Source organism: Spermophilus citellus (assembly GCF_964194105.1).
Source record: "Spermophilus citellus genome assembly, chromosome: 5".
In the NCBI taxonomy this organism is placed as follows: domain Eukaryota; kingdom Metazoa; phylum Chordata; class Mammalia; order Rodentia; family Sciuridae; genus Spermophilus; species Spermophilus citellus.
Window position 1 is genome coordinate 138,216,398 of NC_138186.1, and position 20,001 is coordinate 138,236,398.

At 39.0% G+C, this 20,001-nt stretch overlaps 1 protein-coding gene across 14 annotated transcripts in view; it reads right to left on the bottom strand.

Annotated features, from left to right (window-relative positions):
• EPB41L2 (erythrocyte membrane protein band 4.1 like 2) overlaps positions 1-19,382 on the bottom strand; it is a 208,748-nt gene extending 189,366 nt beyond the window's left edge. For 9 of the 14 annotated variants that reach the window (XM_081296273.1, XM_081296271.1, XM_081296270.1 and 6 more), the window contains exon 1: positions 19,228-19,379. The gene's annotated coding sequence lies outside the window, so the exon portion shown is untranslated. Of the gene's footprint in view, positions 1-12,860; positions 12,931-14,919; positions 14,991-19,227 lie in introns of all 14 variants that reach the window. The other 5 variants (XM_081296279.1, XM_081296277.1, XM_081296262.1 and 2 more) reach the window with 5 other exon arrangements.
• Between the last annotated feature and the right edge of the window lie 619 nt (positions 19,383-20,001).

Below are 20,001 nucleotides of genomic sequence, written 5' to 3' on the forward strand. Positions count from 1 at the left end.
AGTGTGAATCAGGTGGTATAGCGATACCAGATTTCAAACTATATTACAGAGCAATAGTAATAAAAACAGCATGGTACTCGTACCAGAACAGGCGGGTGGACCAATGGTACAGATTAGAGGACACAGAGGCTAATCCACAAAGCTACAACTATCTTATATTTGATAAAGGAGCTAAAAACATGCAATGGAGAAAGGATAGCATCTTCAACAAATGGTGTTGGGAAAACTGGAAATGCATATGCAACAAAATGAAACTGAATCCCCTCCTCTCGCCATGCACAAAAGTCAACTCAAAGTGGATAAAGGAACTAGATATCAAATCAGAGACTCTCCGTCTGATAGAAGAAAAAGTTGGCTCCGATCTACAGATTGTGGGGACGGGCTCAAAATTCCTTAATAGGACACCCATAGCACAAGAGTTAATAACAAGAATCAACAAATGGGACTTTCTTAAACTGAAAAGTTTTTTCTCAGCAAGAGAAACAATAAGAGAGGTAAATAGGGAGCCTACATCCTGGGAACAAATTTTTACTCCTCACACTTCAGAATGTGTGGAGCCCTATTATCCAGAGTATACAAAGAACTCAAAAAATTAGACAATAAGAAAACAAACAACCCAATCAACAAATGGGCCAAGGACATGAACAAACACTTCACAGAGGAGGACATACAATCAATCAACAAGTACATGAAAAAATGCTCACCATCTCTAGCAGTCAAGGAAATGCAAATCAAAACCACTCTAAGATACCACCTCACCCCAGTAAGAGTGGCAGCCATGATGAAGTCAAACAACATCGAGTGCTGGCGAGGATGTGGGGAAAAGGGTACTCTTGTCCATTGCTGGTAGGACTGCAAACGGGTGCGACCAATTTGGAAAGCAGTTTGGAGATACCTGGGAAAGCTGGGAATGGAACCACCATTTGACCCAGCTATTGCCCTTCTCGGACTATTTCCTGAAGACCTTAAAAGAGCACACTACAGGGATACTGCCACATCGATGTTCATAGCAGCACAATTCACAATTGCCAGACTGTGGAATCAACCCAGATGCCCTTCAATAGATGAATGGATAAAAAAAATGTGGCATTTATACACCATGGAGTATTACGCAGCACTAAAAAATGACAAAATCACGGAATTTGCAGGGAAATGGATGGCACTAGAGCAGATTATTCTTAGTGAAGCTAGCCAATCCCTAAAAAAACAAATACCAAATGTCTTCTTTGATATAATGAGAGCAACTAAGAACAGAACAGGGAGGAAGAGCAGGAAGAAAAGTTTAACATTAAACAGAGACATGAGGTGGGAGGGAAAGGGAAAAAAAAGGGAAATCACATGGAAATGGAGGGAGACCCTCATTGTTTTACAAAATTATATATAAGAGGTTATGAGGGGAATGGGATAACAAACATGGAGGGAAATGAATTACAGTAGATGGGGTAGAGAGAGAAGATGGGAGGGGAGGGGAGGGGGGATAGTAGAGGATAGGAAAGGTAGCAGAATACAACAGTCACTAATATGGCAGTATGTAAAAATGTGATGTGTAACCGATGTGATTCTGCAATCTGTATTTGGGGCAAAAATGGGAGTTCATAACCCACTTGATTCTAATGTATGAAATATGATTTGTCAAGAGCTTTGTAATGTTGTGAACATCCAATTAAAAAAAAAAAAAAAAAAAAAGCCTTGTCTAGCCCTAGTAGGGTTGTATAGTTCCTTCACATCCTTCAGGATCCTTCCAATCTAATACCATTGCACTTCTATGGGGATTAGTTGCCACTCCTAGGCCTCGAAGCGTTTGAGTGGCTTGTTGTAATGGCTAATGTTTTGGCCATTCTTGACGAGATATGATGCTAAGGTCAGCACCTGTGTTCAGTAGCCCATTAAAGTCATGTCCTTGGGCTGGGGATGTGGCTCAAGCGGTAGTGCGCTCGCCTGGCATGCGCGCGGCCCAGGTTCGATCCTCAGCACCACATACCAACAAAGATGTTGTGTCCGCCGAGAACTAAAAAAAAATAAATATTAAAAATTCTCTTCTCTCTCTCTCTCTCTCTCTCTCTCTCTCTCTCTCTCCCTCCCTCTCTCTCATTCTCTCTTTAATAAATAAATAAATAAATAAATAAAGTCATGTCCTTGAATATTTAATTTTAGCATGGGGCGAGAATCTAAATTTAAAGACAGCATAGCCCAATCTACACCTGTGGAGCCTAATCCCTTGGAACATCTTTCTACATTACAACTGGAAAATTAATCATGCAGGCTGGGTATTATTAGTAACTGTGCTATTCTATCTTCTGGTGAAATTACTGATATACCTCTTGGAGAACTAGCTATAATTTTTATTTCACCCTCATAATCGGGATCAATTACCCCAGGACTTATCATAAGTCCTTTTAGAGTAGAAGAACTGCGTCCCAATAATAAGCCTACTGTTCCCTGGGGAAGAGGTCCTTTTACTCCTGTGGGAATGATTTGAACTCCCATCTCTGGAGTTAGTACTCCTCTGGCAGAGGCGCAGATGTCCAACCCTGCATTCCCTCTAGTTTGTCTGATGAGGGATTTAATGGATAATGCGTCCTGGGCACTACCTTGATGGTGCTTCTGGGTTCCTCCATTGCCCCGTATATTTGCGGTTTTGGGCCCCGGGGCATTGGGCCCTCCAGTCCGTTTTTTGGCAATGGAGCCTGATGCCTTTCTCCACAATATCATGGGTAAACACTTGGTCCTTGTCCGTTTTTTGATAACGGAATACCCTCTATGGTGGTTTGAGAACGGCATTCATTAGCCCAATGTCTCCCTCTATGGCATCATGGGCAAATACCCGGTATTCTATTCCTTTGATACCTAGCTTTCTTAAACCCTCCTCCTATGGGGCAACTCCTTTTAAAATGTCCTGTTTGATTACAATTATAGCATGTTTTTGGCCTGGCATCTAAAGCCTGTTGTACTGCTGCTAAGACTTGCCCTTGTTCATTAATGTCTCTACATAATTTAATATATGTGTTTAAATCTTCATGTCTCCATGGTCTAATGACCTCTCTGCAGCAACGATTTGCTTGGTCATAAGCCAGTTGTTTTATAAATGGCATTGCCTGTTCTGTATCTCCAAATATTCTAGAAGCTGTCTGAATAAGCCTATCTACAAATTCAGCGTAAGGTTCATTAGTTCCTTGTATTACCTTAGATAATTGATCTTGTAAATCTCCATGCCCCTGTAAAGTTTTCCATGCCCTAACTGCATCTACAGCAATTTGTGCGTATACACCAGGATCATATTCAATTTGTTGTCTTTGACCCTCATAAGGTCCCTTTCCTAATAACATATCTAGATTTCTTTGAGGGTAACCGGCTGCTGCATTTCACCTAGCTGTCTCCATGTAAAATTCCTCATTGGCAACCTTCCATAACAAATATTGTCCTCCGTTTAGCACAGATCGACACATGTTAGCCCAATCTGCTAGTGTCATGTCCAAGTTGGTAATAGATTCGACCATACTTATGGTAAAGGGTGCTTGCGGACCATAGGTTGTTACAGCCTCCTTTAATTGCTTTACTGTTTTGAAATCTAAATCACGGTGAATTCGTTGCCCTCCTGCCTGCTCAAATACAGGGCATGCTAATCTTTGGGGTCCTGCCTCAGGATTCCGTCCATCAACTACGGGAGTTGAGGGCCGCTCAGCTGTAGATGGACCTGTTGGTTGAATTATGCCCTCGGGTGATAGAACGGAGTTAGTAGCAGCCTCCTATTGTAATTCTCCACCTGATGGCTGTTCTTCCTCTAAGCTTTCTTTCTTCAAATTTTCCTCTGTCTGACTAGCTCGAAAGACCTTCTCTTTTGCTTGACCTAACATGTTTTCTACCATAGTCTGGATCTCTAACAATTTACTTAACAGTCTTTCGGTTGTTTTTTACTAGATTCTAATCTACTATAAAGGTAACGCAACCCAATAAGATAGCATAAAACAAAGCCAAAACAGAATGAAACAAAAATGGAACAGAGAATAGTTGTATCAATTTTCTCTTTCTCAGGGCCGAACAACTTCAAACCTTGAGCCAACCATTTTTCCCAGTTTGCCTGAGAAAATTCTAGGGCTAGGGAGCTTGAAACAAAAACAAAATAAATCAAAACAAGAACACATTGTTTTTTGAAATGGTCACCCATTCTGTCGCCTTCCCTCAGGGGCGAGCAATTTTACTCACCTCCAAGCTTCAGGCGTTCCCCGTACTGGCCACCAATTGCCGCAGTCTGGCTGGGCACAGAATCACGAGCCACTCAAGCAGGAACAAACTATATTTTTGAAATGCCACCGATACCCCGTACACATCCGGGAACAAGCCAGTCCACACACGTGGTGGTGTTCTACCGGAACCCCAGAACAAGTTCCTCCCCCCGGAATTCCCTCCTACTGTACTTCCCCAACCAATGGGAACTCTCCAGGAGTCCCGTAGGCCCCCTCCCCAAGGTGAACAGCAGGAGTCCAATATCCATATGAATGCAAATCTTAACATAATCATATCATCTCAATGGCTAGCTGGCGACACTTTTCAACCAAAAGTGCCATGCATCATATTACTTGGCTGTGGCTCTTAGCAATAAACTATTTCCAAAACAAAAATCCTGCCTGTTAATTAGGAAAAGCATTTCAACTTTTAAGTGATTGTCAGCTGTGAGTATAAAAGGCCATCAATTTATATAATGACTTCTTAACTAGTACGTGATCAGTGTTTAAGGTATGTACCTTACCCTCTACACTGCCAGACAGAACCATACAGACAGCACCCTACACAGTTATAATAATTATGTGATCTCATTAAAATTTAGTCAACTAAAAAATAAAAATTGCACTTGGTCTAGTTCTAACATACTGCCATTGAACCATACCATGTAAAGGAAGAACAGAAGAATAAAAAAGAAAAAAAAACTAATAATATTACAATACAGTATAAGCAGGCAGGAGCCCTGGAGAAAAAAAAAAATTATATACATAATCATTATCTTCAAAACATACTAAAATTGTGAGATCAGTTCAGTTCTGGTTTAGTGATTGTTAGGATTTTTTGTTATTGTTTTTATTTTTAACACTGGACAAAGTATTCCCTATATCCACAAAACTGCATTTGGACAAAAAATGCTTTTAATTCTCAAAACAGAATTTAGATATTTATTCCAAATGCATGACAATTGAAATGTTATAAAAGAACTACTTTGTTATTCTACAAAATCAGTTTGGAACACGAACTTTATTTGGGAAACCAAGAAGTATATGAAAAAAAGGTGGAAGGAGAGCTCATTTATTTACAAAATAAATTACACAATGTATAGAATTTGCTTCAAAATATGAGGGGTAAGGCTGGGTGCAGGGGCATATGCTTGTAATCCCAGAAACAGGAGGAACACAGGTTCAAGACCAGCCTCAACAATTTAAGAGGAACCCTGTATCAAATTTTAATTTTTTTAAAAAAATGACTGGGGATGTAGCTCAATGATAAAGTACCCCTGGTTCAATCCCCAGTGCCATAAAATTATAGTACAATAGGTAATGGGAGAAGTCAAGGAATGGAAGAGAAAAACATATGGAATAAAACAGGCTATGTACTGCAAATTGTTGAAGTCAAGAGAGGGTACATGAGGCTCATTATAGTAGTATTCTACTTACAAATATATGCTGAATTTTCCATAATAAAAGTTGGGGAAAAAAACCAATTTCTTTTATAACCAAAAAGCACATACTCTTTCTTCAAAAAAAAAAAATGTCAATAGATAATCAGAATAAAAATGTGGCTTCAAAAGATTTAACAACAAAAAAATAAGGCCCTTAAAAAAAAAGTCACATTATCCTTCACTGTTTTCCTGTGTACTGCACAAAGCAAGTAAAATACAAATCACAGACCAACAGAATGTTCTAGATCCACCCCTCATGTCTTTCAATCCAAGCTTGCAGCAAGGAGCATGAAAGTGAACTGGTGTCAATTAGGTCACAGCCACATCTGCACTATACATGCAGCCCACATCTATTGCTCTTCATTGCAGAGCTGTGAAAGTTAATATCTTCAGCATAACTCTATTTTTCTGTTTTCAGCTGGTGGGGGGACCTCAGGGAACAGATGAATGCTTTCACATTACAATAAAACATTCCAATATGCACATAATTTAAAAGAGACAGTCTTGGGATTAAGGAAATTAAGATGCAGACTTTACTGATGTTGATTCTAATGGCCACAATTCAAAAACTGTTTTGGTTACAAGCACACAGATAAACTCTATTTCTTTGTCAGTGAACAGACCCAAGTCGTTATGTGACACTTCAACCTTTCATACACACACTTCTTATCCACTTTATTAAGTGAGAAAAGTTTTCCTTTTCTCTTTAAGAGTGGATTAAATGGAAAATTTTCAAGGAAGATGTTCATTTAGCAGCTTTTCTACCAAAATCTAGAAGCAATTAAACAGAGCACTGGGTATAAGTAAGGAAAAAAAATGGGCTTTAAAAACCAAGGCCATGAACCATTGTCTGGCATACAACCACTGCCACATTTGCTTTCTAAATACTGGTGAAAGCATTTGGCATCATTTTCCAATAATCCCATAGGACTTCCACTTCCTTGTTTTCTCAATAGTATTTCAAAATGTTGACATATTTATTGAACTATTTTTGGAAGACCCAGCTCTTTCTACCTTCAGGGCTTGAGATACAAATATATAAAAGCTACAGGAACATCCCTTTAGCCGCAAAATTTGGCAGACTTCCTGAGTTCTAAGAAAATTTCAATTGGCTACTCCACTAACAACTAAAAAGCACAGTGTAACAGAAGCAACTCTGGATACAAGGAGACCTTGGCTATGCCCAAAGTTCCATTACGAACTACTGAATGACTTTGGGTACCTTTAACCATTTAACTTCATTTTCTTCTTAGCTGTCAGACCTATGGTACAAATTGTTTTAAACATAAAATGTCAAAATGCCTTGAGAATTTCTGTTGGAGGGGGATTTTTTTTAAGTTCACAAATAAAAACTATCTAAAATTCAAAAATAAATAAATAATAGGAAGAAAATAGAAGTTTAGGCCAATGATGAGGTGCAGTAGTGTATATATACCTACTCAGGTACATAGGAAGCTAAGGCAGAAGGATCAGGTTCGAAACCAGCCTCAGCAACTTATAGAACTTAAGGAGACCCTATCTCAAAAAGTAAAGAGAGTTGAGAAAATAGGATAGTGACAGAGTACTTCCTATCATGTGAAAGGACCTCAGTTCAATATCTGTATTTGGAGGAAAAAAATACAAGAAGCTTATGATACAGTCAGCCCAGTTTTATACTATTACCTAAAAAGAAAAAAATGCGTAAAAGCACCATGATTAAACAAATAGTATTTACAAACTACCAATGTTTACCAACTTTATTCACGTACCCACTTTTATAATTTTTGCCAAATCCATTCAGTCATTGTTGTTACCGCTGTTGACCAGTGATGAGTTCTTGCTTCCCCAATGTTGAAGAATAACACCAGAGAAGCATGCCGAGGCAAGGTCAAAGTAGAAATTAGAAGTTTATTAAAGGACAACAGAAAAGACTTCTCCGGGAGGAAGAAGGGGACCCAAGAGGTGGAATCCGTGGAAGTGCGGTTGTCTCTCCATTTTATAGTTTTCGGTGATGGGGTGATGGAATGTAGGTGGGAAGGCCCGAGGGGTGGGACAAGGTGGGCCAAAGAAGTAATCTGGGCACTTCCGAGTCAGCATCTTTAAGTTTGCTGTTCATTAACATTTCTTTTGGATGAACTATCTTCAAATCTGTTGGGGGCTGTTTCCTGGACTTCATTAACATTCGGAGAGTTGCTCAACTTTTCTGGGAATTCATTCTCAACATGGCCTCCATTTTAGATTTCACTCGATATTAGACCTGATTTACCTAACTACACTGACTACCTAATTTTAAATCTGGCTTCAATTGTATTAATTATTAAAAACACATCTTTAAATCAAATCACTTTAAAATATCCACTTTAGCCTCAGGCTAAGAAATATCAATGAATTGATATTTTTGAGATGCTTGTTTATTTTTCTGATAAATACTAACATATATTTAAAGATTAAAAGAAAAACATTAATCCAGATGTAGGGGATACATGCCTATAGTCTCAGTTACTTGGGAGGTTGAGGCAGGAGGATCTATAGCAACTTAATAAGACTTTCTCAAAAAATATAAAGGGCCAGGCATGGTAGCATACTGCCTGTAATCCCAGCAGCTTAGGCTGAGGCAGGAGGATCATGATTTCAAAGCCAGCCTCACCAACTTAGCAAGGTCCTAAGCAACTTAGCAAGATTCTAAAAAATTTTTTTTAAAAAAAATTTTTAGAGGGGTGGGGATGTGGCTCAGTGGTTAAGCATTCCTGAGTTCAATCCCTGGTACCAAAAATAAAAAATAAAAAGGGATGAGGTTATAGCTTCATTGTAGAGCACTTGACTAACATATAAGGCACCTGGGTTTGATCCCCAGTATTTAAAGAAAAAGAAAAAGATTCATCTATGTAATACAATCATTTCACATATCACCACATTTTAGGGAAATACTGTTCTTATCTATCACTAACAATACTTTCTACACTAATGAGGAGAGGACTTGAATTTATAAATCTCTAAAAACCCACGGGTAACTTAGTCAATACCAATCATAAGAACTCAAAGCCATAAGATTTTCCTGGAGCTTCCTCAGATCACACAGCCATTAATAACTCACTATCTTATTTGGAATCTCCATTTTGTTTGAACTTCCCCAAAATCCATACACAAAACATCTATACTCATATTAGTGTAAGTCCCACACTTTCATAATTTATTCACACCTTTTTTAATAATGGAAATTTTCACTGTAACAGTATTTAACAAAGTCTGTGAATTCAAAGTTTACTCTAATCCCCAAATCATATTTAAAGAATATACAAACTTATAGGGGTTGGGGATGTGGCTCAGTGGTTAAGCGCCCCTGGGTTCAATCCTTGGTATCAAAAAAAAAAAAAAAAAAAAAAAAAATAAGGATATTCAAACTTATGTATGGCAACCATGTGACAGTTTTAAGACAAAGTTAAGATATTGACTAAAGTCTAAAATAAAACTGCCACTTTCGATAAGCGCATATTTGATAAATCTGTTTTTATGTATTTTTAAGTGTAGCTCAAATATATAATATTTACAAGTTTATACTGATCTAATCCTTGAAATATCACAGAATAAAAAGAAACATTTATTAAACTCCTCCTAGAAAGCTTTTTTTTTTTTTTTTTTTTCTGGAGGTACTGGAGATTAAATCCAGGGCCTTATACACACTAGGCAAGCATTCTACCCGTGTGCCACACCCACAGCCCATAAAACACTTTCTATTTCAATGACATAGCAGTCATCCACTCAGATCCATCCTAAAGACTGACTCAATCACCTGATTTTTCTGCCTGTTTTTATAAATAACTGAAGGAAGCAAGAGGCATGGGAAAAGTAAGTTAGTACAGTGATAGTTCTTACCAAAAATAAGTACCACAATAATCTAGAGAATTTGATTTTTAATCAGTTTAAAACCTGAATCCAGTGGACTGAAATTGAGTTAATTTCTGTTCCCTCCCTACACAACACTAGAATGATAGTAAAGGAATTTAAAAAAAAAAAAAATACAAATCCCAAAAAAAGGGATGGGGGGAGGTAGGGGAAGGAACAGACCAGCAGATAAGATATGCCAAAAAAAATTTTAGCAGATGGAAAGCAGATGTACAAAATAACTGACTTAGCAGAGCAGGATACTAAAATGTGAGTTCCTGTTTTGGTGGGAGCCTATAAGAAATAAGGTGATTATTCAAGAATTCTCAAGAGCCTTAGGAATTGTAAATTTCAGGTACTTCTGTGGGCTAAGGTAAGATTGCTGGAAATAACCTTCAAAAGGCTACAAAAGAACCTTCAAAATTAGGAGGGAAAGCAATCACAAACATTTCTATATACACCCAAACTATAAAAACAATCAAACTGAGAATGGAAAAAGACATTTCAAGATACGGGAGTTCTTAAAGAAACTGACTTCCCATTTAAACTTCCCTGGACAACTACCGAAAGTGCTCATGATTAGAATTAAACCAAGAACAGGACATGGAGTCCAGAAGACATGGAACCTGGGAAGAGAAGCAAAGGGAATTCCACAAAGGCAGCTACACAGCAGCCCAAGAATCACACAATTGCTGTGGATGTAGCTCAGTGGTAGAATGTAAGCTTAATCACGTAGAAGGGTCCACATTCAATTCCCAGCACCGAATCAAGGTGGGGTGGGGAATCACAAAACTAAAAATAGTACTCAGATCTGCTTCAAAATCACTCCTTTACAAAAGAAACTAGGAGACAGAAAACCAGCCAGAAAAGGAAGTCTGTCTTCTACCGAAATGTTAGATGCTATAGAGGTTAATAGGTTCCTCAAAACTTCAAGTTCTGAGTAACAGCCTCAAATAATTAACAATAACTGGCTCCAGAAGACAAACGTTTTAGCCACACACAAGCTGAGTGTCCTTGAGCAACTCATTCAATTTTTAAGTTCAATTTTTCATCTGTAAAATGAAAGTCATACCAAATTACCCAAGGTATTACTGGGAAAAGGATGAGCAATATTAATATGCCTAAAGTACCAATTATACTGGGGACTTATAGTCTATGCTCCAATACAATACAATCATTTTCCTTTTTTTTTTTAACATGTTTATTGATTATCAATACTTCTGATCTTACTAGATTACTTAAGATGGAATCTAGAACAAAGCCAACCAAGAGCATAAAATACATTTATCCAGGATAGATTAGGCAAAGCACTTGGTAACAGCAACACAAGCCTAAAGGATACAGGCGAACCAAGGAGAAGTGTCAAACAGAGGCCTACATCTATGGAACAAACTTATAGGGAGGAAGAGAAGGAGGGGAAAAATTAGATCAAGCCTCTAAATCATAATCGTAAAAAATTAGATTCACTTATGGATCTAAAGAAATGACAGAATAGGTTAACTACACTACAATGTTGAAATCAGCAAAATTCAAACTGTGGGAAACCATATAGAATAATCAATTAAGTTTCTTCAACAAATGAATTATAAGGAAAAATAAGAGATGAAGAGGCAATCAAATCTCATTACTGTAAAAGATCCATCAATGAATTATAATGTAGAGATCTCAACTGGCTCTTGATTCAAACAAACTTTTCTAAAAATTGACACCTGAGACAATCAAAGATCTTATTACTAACAGATAATTGATGATATTAAGGAAATTTTAGCATGAATCCACTTATGTTTACAAAACAGTTCTTATCTTAAAGAGGATGAAAATGAAAGGAACCTCATGCTGAGAGCAACACTGAAAGGCTTTTAAAATGGAGGCATGAAAGAAGTAGGACTTAGGCAGTCTCCAGCTGCTGCCTGCAATATGAACTCTAGTCATCTCCACCTTTTGACAGCAGGAATCTGAATGACAAGAAGGACCACATAATTACACTGTGCCCAGAGACTCAAGAAGTGTATCAAGAGGTTATCAAACTCTTATTTGATGAACATTACTAAGTATATATATTTTTTGATCTTCTGTCAGTCACATTGCCCCATTCCTTCTCAACATTTAATAAATTGGCAGTGTTTGCTCATATAAGTTCCCATTGCCTTCTTCCGAATACTGATTTAGAGCTATCTAAACCTATGTCTCCTAAATTGTAACTCTTAGGACTCCAAATAAAGTTCTTTTAGTTTCTCAGTTAAAATTGATAGACTGATACATAATAAAATATTAAATGATGAAATGAGAAAAAATCTTTTTAAAAAGCCAAATAACATACAAATAAAATACAGCTCTGAGCTGTGGGAGACTAAACCTGGGCTTTAGAGAACCAACAAATATGTTTAAGACCAGTAGGTAATGAATGAGACCACACTTTCCACATGTTACTATGGGCCTAATGCATGCTGGACACTGATTAATTGGTTCCAAAAACTATGACTCCAACTGTGACACAAAGGTCATTCTTCACAAAGGGAAAGGCAGGAAATAACTGCTGGTTCAAAAGGTAGAAAAGTCCTACTTGCCAGCAACACCCACTTTAAGGTCATACACATGTAGGCCTTTTTCTGTCAATTGACATTTAGTAAAAGCACAAACTCAATACTCTAAAAAAGCCAGCTAGATAATGCAAATGAATGAAGGGGTCTAGAGATAAGATGAAAAAAAACAACAGGAGGAACTGAGACAATATAGGGAAAGGATTAACCATACAAAATGGTATGAACTACTGATCTCTAACAGATGGTTTCTCCAACTGAGGAGCATGGGCCCAGTATTGCCACAATCCTCCAATATTTTCAGCCTAAAATATTTATGGAAAACCTCCTATTTCTTAATTTTGGCAGTCAGTTTAAAATTAAAACACTACACTGGGGGAAAATATGTCTTCAGGTATATTTCATACACAATAAGAAGTATACTGAATTTATAAAGGTTTCACTTTAAGGCCGTATGCAAAAGGTTAAACATTGTCAATAAAAATTCCACTATTAGCCTTATCTCAGCAAGCTCACTGCAGTCAGTTATAGAGAGGGGAAATTATAATACATTATATGCACACATATTTCACACTCAAAATCAAGTTACTTCTGGCAACATAACAAAAAAAAAACTATGTTCTCCCCGTGTTCTGCAAACTAGATTCTCATAGATTTGCCATATATATGCACCTTTTGGACATTAACCCAAAAAATGAACAGGGTTTATTAAGTAAGAATTTTCTAAAAATTCAAAAATTCTAAAGAGTCTATGTGAGGGGCTGGGGATATGGCTCAAGCGGTAGTGCGCTCACCTGGCATGCGGGCGGCCCGGATTCAATCCTCAGCACCACATACAAACAAACATGCTGTATCTGCCAAAAACTAAAAAAAATAAATATTAAAAAATTCTCTCTCTCTCCCTCTCTCTTAAAAAAAAAAGAGTCTATGCTGAAATAATTAAAAAGTGGTTTTAGGGATATGATAGTAGCTCACTAGTAGAGTGCTTACCTACCACATAAAAGGCCCTGGATATGAGGCTGGGGTTGTGGCTCAGTGGTAGAGCACTTACCTAGCATATGTGAGGCCCTGGGTTGGAGTCTCAGTACCGCATATAAATAAAATAAAAGTCCATTTACAACTAAAATAAATAAATAAATATATATATATATATATATATATATATATATTTTTTTTTTTTTTTTAAAAGGCCCTGGATTTGATCTCCAGCACCAAAAATAATAATAATAATAATAAAATAAAAGTGGTTTTAACTTGTTTTCACCATAGGAAATTCCAATCTCCTATCAAAAAAGACTATTTCCACACAGATAATTGTTCCTGACCACTGTAAAATATGTGCTAACCACATATTCACAAGCAACTCACTAAGTTTTTTCTTAACCTAACAATTTTCACAGATGCCAGGAACTACATGAAGTATTTTATAAGCATTAGCTACTTAATCCTCATATAGGTCTATCAAATAGATGATTTTTAACCCCTTATTAAAGGAAAGAAAGCTTTGAGACATACTTCGCCTAAGTAGCCTAACCAGCACTAAATTAGTATAGACTTTTACTGATCCCCTGAGAAAATAAAAACACATTAAGTTCACTGGTAAGAATATGAGTGACCAAGATTATTTCAGAATTCAATTTAACCAGGATAATTGAGTAAAGGAGGTCAACTAAAGAATTCAGTTGAATGGAAATAAGTACAATCAGACAGAGGGAGATTAATGATAAAAGTGCAACAGGGTAACATGAAAAATAAAGAGAAAAATAAAAGAATACCTCTTAAGATTTTGATTTCCTAATAAGAATCTAACTAGATCAGCAATTTGCAGCCTTTTGTTTCCCAAAATCATCTCTTATACTCCCTTTCTCCTTCTCAAATCTCTTACACTTTTGCACACAAATGCACCACCTGACTTATAATCTCAGACAGTTTATGAACCCCTGAGGCCCACCTGAGCAACACAACACCTTGCTACTAACCCGACTCTCCACTTCAGGTCAACAGTATGAATTAAAAGATCTCTAAGCTCCCTTCTGGCCCTCAAGGTAAACTAATTAACTCTACTCTGTTGTTATAATGATGGGTACAGTTTGGAAGCTCATCAAGAGGTCTGGAAACCTGAATTCAGGACTTGGAAAAGATCCTTAGACTGCTGATAATCAGACCTATATAGACAAGTTTTTTGGGTTTTTTTAATGAAATTATTCTAGAAAAGGCAACTGAAAGGTAACATTAAGTCTTTAAAATATGTGAAAAGCCGTTCACTAAGGTTGACAATGCAGCCATAAGAGCAAAGCAAGAAGAAATGGCTTTTAAATTGTACTGTGAAAGATTTGGTTTACCTGCCTGACCTAGGTAATAAGGTCCTACAGATAAACAATGATAAAAATCACTTTGAAACTTTTTCTGTGCCACCTTCTGTTTCTCAGCCTGGAAAAAACTAAACCATCCCTATGACAATAAACTTATACGAGTAAAATTCCAACTTGGCTACCTAAAACAAAAACTTTGGGCTGGGGATGTGGCTCAAGTGGTAGCGCGCTCGCCTGGCATGCATGCTGCCCGGGTTCGATCCTCAGCACCACATACAAACAAAGATGTTGTGTCTGCCGAAAACTAAAAAAAATAAATAAATATTTTTTAAAAATTCTCTCTCTCTCTCTCTCTCTCTCTCTCTCTCTCTCTCTCCCCTCTCTCTTTAAAAAAAAAAAAAAAAAAAAAAAAAAAAACTTTGAGATCTCAGAAAAGACTACTCTTATGCCCCAACTTATTCTATATTAGCATAAAGATTACTTAGGACCCAGACTATATATATTCAGACTTTTTGACTAATATGCTAAAGTGAAAACATACCAATATGAGAGGAATCTGTGAAGTGAAAACACGTTTCCATTTTACAAGTATAAAATTAGCTCGATTTCAATCTGAAAAAAAAAATAGAGGTGGTATGAAGGCATTCAACAGGGCACATGACATCTACACTGTATCAAGGCAGAAGAGACAACACTTTAAAAATGAGAAAATTCAGAAACCCACTGAAATTCTAAGATAAATACTATCCCCAAAACCAGGGAAATAATGTACAGATTATCTACCCTTGTAAATATGGAAAACACACATCTAAGAAACCCACACAGATCCCAAGTCAACCACAAAACAAGGGGAAACAATGTCTAGTGGTTTAAAAAAAAAAAAAGAACCTATATTAACTATGTGATATTTCTACATGAACTACAATCAGTTTCTGTAAAGCCAACTCTTTCAACTTTAGTAAAAGCACCTCAAAAGTCTGATTAATTCTCCAAATGTTTATTAAGTACAAACATTGTGTAGGTACCCCACCTGGCAAATATAGGTAACAGTCCCTCCTCTCATACAAAATATACACACTTTATAGAAAAACTACCCAAAAATCAATTATAACTCTTAATCATTTCTAGATAAAAGAGATGATTAACTTCTTTCCTTTCTGGCTTACTGGTAACTTCTAAGTAAGTATATTATCAATAGCTAACTTGAAGGCCATTCCCATATAGTTAATAACAAGGGATGGACTCCATTTTAGATTTTAGTCTGGGGTACAGACAGAGGAAAGATAGAAATCTTCCGAATATCAAGTTGCTGGTTTATGCCAAAACATGGTGTTCCCAAGGGATGCTATGTCTAGAATCTGGGGGAATCATATACAAATCTTCTGTTTACACAAGTCTTCCAAAGAGACTAGAAATGTTTGTGTGTTGAGGGGAGGGGACAAGGTCTGAGTGGATTTGAGGACTACTAACAGTTCATCTCTGAGATTCCAAGATTCTATAAAAGAACAGTAAATTAGGGTTTGGCTAGTATTTGCTGACTACTGAAGCCAGCATAAACTTTACTTGAGGCTTTTAAATCTATAAGGATAACCAGTAGTTAGGTACAGTAATTCTGAATCTGAAAAAAAATAAACAGGCCCACTGGAATTGTTTCTAAATAAAGGTGGGGTGGAGAAGGTAGGCACATTTCCTTTGTTTTCTCCAAGTAAAACAATACAGACTTAAGAAATGCAAAATGTAACTCTTTGGTGGCATTGATCCCTATAAACTTTTATTGCCTTCTTAAAAAATCCTTGCAATTTATATTTTTCAGAAGTTCACACACAGCTTTAAAATAGACTACTTCAATTCAAAAAACAAAGAAAAAATCTCATGCTTTCCTATGAAAACAGAAACAAATCAAACTTTCAACAATATTTAGCATTTCGCTATATAAAATAGAAACCCAGGGCTGGGGTTGTGGCTCAGCAGTAGAGCGCTCGCCTAGCCACAGGCGAGGCCCTGGGTTTGATCCCCAATACCACATAAAAATAAATAAATAAAGATATTGTGTCTAACTACAACTAAAAAATAAATATTTTTTAAAAAATTTAAAAATTAAAAAAATAAAATAGAAACCCCATATTTCTAAATAAAATGGCGAAGATAAAAACATTGTAGGTCAACTAGCCACAGTAATATGAGAGTGGTGATTAAGCACAGAACTTGATGTTAAACATAACTCGATGTTAAACATAACTCTACAATATTACTAATTACAGAGAAATTTTACCAATAAATATTTTGGTTGAAGACTGCTTTGTCATCTTTGCAAGTATTTTTAGTTGAAAGCAAGTGTTGGGTAGTACACGTGGACATGGTTCTGATTTTTAAATATCTATTTTTACATTCTGGTCACTGGTTAGGTTTTCTAAACTCAATTCTTTAGAACTGGTAATTTGGAAAGGGTAAACCACAAGATCATTATGCTAAAAAGCAAAAAAACCTAACAAGCTCACCAACTCAGATCTAACAAGCTAACTTGGAAAGCTCAGAGTTCTCACATCTAACCATGGGCCCTTAAGGTCACTAACTCCTGAAAAATGTGTCTGTAAGTGGGCAAGCTACATTAAAGTTAGGTTTCCAAATACAGCAAGAGCTTCCCATTTCTTTGTTTTCTATTTGCAGTAACTTTTTGGTGGGCCACCCCTTCAGATTCTTCCTCTACATCTCCAAATTTGCTTCTTTCTACTTTGGACTTAAATTTCAGATTTTAAAATATACACACCTAATTGCTGCAAAACATTCCATATTGTTTTCTACACTGAATAGCAAATATTTTACTGAAATTCTAGTAGGGTAAGTGATTTTTAATCTTTTCAAATAACCCCCCATCTCCATCCAATTTAGATCTCAAAGAGTATGAGCATTGGTGGCTCAATTCATCTACACATTTTCTTTCTAGACTTTTTGCATATAGTAGAAAAACTACTTCTAACAGAGGTAACAGATAAAGAACTGTTATGACTAGGTCTTTCTTTAAGAGGGGTGTTTTAAAAGGAAAGAAACTGTCCCCTCCTATTACTCTTAATGAGCAGCCTCTTGTTCTCAGCAGTCAGTCTGCACACAAGACCACTACTGACTTCAGTGGGAATTCTGCCCAAGAAGTGAGGAAGACAGGATAGGATTAAATTAGCCCTAAATCCACAGCATTGTTCCAAATCATTACCACTTGTACAGTTCTCCAATAACCTCCAAAGAGTAGAAATCTGAGGCTTGAAGGTGGTTTTCAAATTGTAGAAATGATTGTTCCAGCTCTGACAGGTGACACAGCATAGCTCTTTAAAAGTTGGAGGGACTGGTTGGCCCTTATCACAATCCAACAATGACAATACAATGCAGTCTCAACATGACTGCAACAGCAAACCAGTGATTTCTTACAGCAAAAGACTGCCAAGGGAAACTGAAAAGAATTTATGCACTATTAGTTCTTCAGAGATTGGGGATTCTAAATCCCAGTTTCCCAAGCCAAAAAACTGATTCAGTTTGCCTCAAGTGCTAAGCCCAAGAGGAAAGGTGACAAGACAGTAACTAAATGCTAATTCTCAATACAGTTTTGTACATAAAGAATACACAAATAATTTATTCTGATGAGAGAACAAAACAGGAGAGGGAGATAAAGAAGGGACTGAAAAAATAAGAATGAACGAAAACTAAGTCACGAAAAGAAAAAAAAAAAAGAAAAGCTTAAATAGCAGTAACAAAACGCCTGGCACATACATACCATTTCATATGCAATAAGTTCAAGAAACTAGGAAAAGATTCGATACGAGAAAATACATTCACAGCTCCTCTAGGTTCCACCTTCCCTCCAACCCACCCAGGGGTCTTAAATGCGGAGACAGCTGTTGTGGTGACAGGGAAATTAAAGGCATTCTCCAGACGACTGTAGAAAGGCCTCCACACAGAGACCCCTCCCCTTATAATACCAGCAAACCTCACCAAAAGAACTTGACCTTAAGGGAGGCTGGCATCTGGGAAGTATGCCGACTAAGTCCACCACAGGCGTAGGGCTGCTGGGGGCAACGTCTCCGACGCCAATTTCAATCCCGTCGGCTCCTTATTTTCTCCTCCTCGTCCTTCCCCTGCACCTCACCTAAAAATGCTCCCAACCCTCCGCCCCCAGCGCAGGAGGAGAAAAAGCAGCCATCTGTGGTGAGGTAGCTGGGTGTCGGAATTTTAAGGGTCGAACGCGCGTCCCTGTCGGCTGCCGCCAGCCCACTCCGGACCGACCGCGCCGCGCGTGGGGCTGGCGCGCCGCCCTCACCACTCCCCGCAATCCCCGCGCGCGCGTCCGGCCCCCCTGTCCCCTTCCCAAACCATCCTCCAGAAGAGCGCCGCCGCGCCAAGTCCCTGCAGTCCCCGCGCGGGGGATGGAGCCGGATTCCTCCGCTGCTGCTCCAGGGGCCCAGACGCGTGACCCTGAGCCCACCTCACCCGGGACGGGGGAGGGACGGCGCGGTCCTCACCACGCCTCCACCTCTGTAGACTCTGCGGGGAATGAAGAGAGAACCACCGCAGAGGAGCGGAATCCGGCCTGGAGCAACAGGATGCGGACCCTGCGGCGCAGTAGGGTCGCGCTGATGGGGGGGGGAGAGAGAAGAGAGGAAGCCGCAGAAAATCCCAAAGCTAGTCCCCCTCCCCCGCCTCCGGGAGAGACTGTCCCGCCACCGCTTCCTGCCCGGGATCAGCTTCCCAGCTACAGCTAGAGGAAAAATCCGAGCCGCCCCTGCAGATCCGCAGAGACTAGTTGCCCGGGCTGGGACCCGCGCCCCAAACCTGCCATTCGCAGCCCCGATCGCCTCCTTACCCCAACGCCGCACCTCAGGAGCTCACCGGCCTGGGGGACCCGTCCCGTGTCAGTCCCAGCCAGCCGCGGGCCAGCGCGCCAGCCTCCTCCCTCCGCTAGGTTTCAAATTGAAATTCCCCGGCTGGGGCCGTCAGAGGACTCGGCGCGCCGGCCCCGCCCCCTGGCGGCGGAAGCCCCTCCCGCGCCCCTCCGACGCGCCCCTGGCGCGGAAACCCCCGCGGGCAAGTCACGCCCCCTTCCCGCAGGCCACGCCCCCCTCCGGCCGCCGACAGGAACCCTTCCCGCGGGATTTGCGGAGCTCCGCCACACAGTACTGTGCCGGGGCGGCGCGTTTCGTCTTTGAGCCGCCCCAGATAATGACAGCTATTGCGTTTGTGCAAGGCGTTCTTGCTTCGAATCCTGGCCTTAAATGCCCTCTCAACTTTTAAAAGTTATTTCTTCAAAGTGCATTCACTGCCTAAACCTTCATTGAGCTCCTCTTCCGTGGGACACAGTAAAGTAGGTCCAGGAGACACATAAAAAGGAAAACTGGGTCCGCTCAGTCTAGAGTGAAAGAAGTGCTTTCACTGAAAAGACTTGAAAAGGAACCATTTATTCTTCCTGTGAGAGGGACAGGAGGAATTGGGAAAACCCCATGGAGGAGGGACATTTATGCTCAGCCTTAACAGTGAGTAGGATTTCTCCAGGCACAGGCCTGGGAACCTGGATTGTAAAGCATGACAGGCCTGAAGCAGTGTCTGGAAAAAAAAAAAACTAATTTGTGCCAAATTGTGG